This window comes from Myotis daubentonii, chromosome 12 (assembly GCF_963259705.1).
Source record: "Myotis daubentonii chromosome 12, mMyoDau2.1, whole genome shotgun sequence".
NCBI classification, from domain to species: domain Eukaryota; kingdom Metazoa; phylum Chordata; class Mammalia; order Chiroptera; family Vespertilionidae; genus Myotis; species Myotis daubentonii.
In genome coordinates this window covers 15,674,922-15,677,128 of record NC_081851.1, presented here as the reverse complement: position 1 = coordinate 15,677,128, position 2,207 = coordinate 15,674,922, and the positions used below count along the sequence as shown (strand labels likewise).

The window sequence follows — 2,207 nt, the reverse complement described above, 5'->3', positions numbered from 1 at the left end:
GGGTGGCAGGTGGGTGGCGTGTGGGGAGTAGGGGGTAAGGTTGGTGGTGACAGGTAGGGGAGGGAGAAGAGGGCATAGGGGGGATAAATGGTGATAGAAGGAGACTTGACCTGAAGCCAGTGAGCACACAATGCGATATACATATGATGCATTATAGAATTGCACACCTGACCTATGCAATTTTATTAATGAATGTCACCCAAATAAGGTTGATTAAAAATAAATAAAAGGTGGGTCTTTTGAGGTTGATTAGGTTATGAGGGTGGAGCCCTCGTGAATAGGATTAATACCCTTTTCAAAGATATCCCATGCTAGACTTATCAGGAGATGCTTTTATATGTTATATAAATGTCTAACCACTATTTTGTACACTTGAAACTAATATTGAATGTCATCCCTAATTGAAAAAAATTAAAGAAGCAATTTTTAATAAAAATGAAAATGCAAATCAGAGTGATCTTTAAAAAATATAAATCAGATCATTACACTCTGTGCCTAAAAGCCTTAAGTGCTCCAGCAGGGGTCAGCTCTCCAGACAGAATCATGCCTGTGAGGGTGTTACACTGCTGGGAGAGGAATGCCCTGTCTTCTTCCTCCAGTAGCTCCCTTCACTGCTCTGGTGATGTGTGGCACTGGTGCAGGGCAGAACTGTGCTTCCTTGAGAGTGAGCTAAGCATCACTTTGGCTGCTTAGTTATAGTGTGGGAGCAGACACACAGAAAATAAATTTAAGCCTTAAAAGTTCTCACAGCATTTCAACCCTCCAAACGGACCTCTATCCTCCCTTCCCTACACTCCAGCCAGCCTGGCTCACCCAGCCTTGAGGAAAGAAGTCAGGGACAGTGCTGCCCGGGAAGCCAGTGAGCATGCATCTGGTCGGAAGTCTGGAGAGAGCTCCAGTTCTCTTAGGACAGAAATGGAGGGATGAATCTGCTGAAATCAGCCACCCATGAGGGGATTCTACTTTTCACTACGTGATGGCTGGATTGCACCTGCATGATGCCACCATGCTCTCGCTCCCCTGTGGGGATCCATAAGTCATCTACAACAGGAAGCAGCTCTCTGGCCTTTGAGAATCCACAGACCTTCTGCAAAGCCCTTAAGCTCACACAGCTGATCTCAGACTACAGATTCCAGACACCTTCAATCCTGGGAAGCAGCCTCTTTTGACTTTTTCATTCTCCTCCTACAAACAATGCCAGGTCTGCGTCTTCTGTACACTGCTCAAGGATGTGTGAGGACCCAGGGGGTGGCAGCTGGACCTGATATCCCCTGGGACATTTGCTGAGTGGCCTCAGACCCAACACTGACACTGAGCTTGAACCTGCATCCATCTGGTGAGCACCACTCACCTCTACCTGGGGACTCCCTGAGAACCTCCCTCATGCAACTTGAGTGCTTCCAGAGACTCTTTCATTAACTGAGACAAACAGGCACCCGGCAGATGGAGGCAGACATGGAGGCAGAACATGGTGTGCTCTGGGGCTTTTGCTGACCTGCCCCCAGGCTCAATGCTAGTCAAAGCCAGCTTTGGTGCCCTGCTTGGACCTTCCTGTGCTCACTGGGCCTCAGCAGAGGCAGTCACAAATTGTGAATTGCTTTGTAGATGCAAAGAGATTGCCCTGGGAGAGTCACATCAAGCATCTGACATTGTTCAGCACCAGAGTCCCTCCCAGGAAGCCCCAGGAACAACAAGCCGATAGCCAGCTTCAGAGCACATCAGAGAAGGATACAATTAGCCTCAGAAGTGGCAGATCCAAAGAGAGATCTAGGAAGGCACCAGACCCCGCTGAGATGAATTGCGCTCCATGTGGTCAACACCTGTCAGCAGCTCATACACTACACTGTAGGCAGGGTACACTGTGGTCACAGCCAACTAGCCTGAGCATCGAATCACTACATGAATGGGCCAACAGCCATCAAGAATCAACTGCCACAGGAAGGTTCACATAACACACACGGGACATCCCTGGAGCACTCAACTCAGATGAACAAGAAGAAATTGCCACTGGGTTCCACAGGACTCCTACTACACGAAGCCACACTACCAAGACCTGGATTTTAATACAAAGAAACAAACACACAGAGGCAGCCAAAATGCAAAGAAACATGCCCCAAATTTAAGAACAGGGGACACATCCAGAAAAAAATGCTAAACAAAGTGAGGCAAGCAATATTTCAGATAGTTAATTTAAGTTAGGTGAAGAA

General features: G+C 47.6%; 1 non-coding gene across 1 annotated transcript; it reads left to right on the top strand.

Moving 5' to 3' along the window:
• The first annotated feature begins 512 nt into the window (after positions 1-512).
• LOC132214040 (small nucleolar RNA SNORA74) lies at positions 513-715 on the top strand. The gene has a single exon (XR_009448140.1). It is a non-coding gene; the product is annotated as a small nucleolar RNA SNORA74 (small nucleolar RNA).
• Positions 716-2,207: the final 1,492 nt, after the last annotated feature.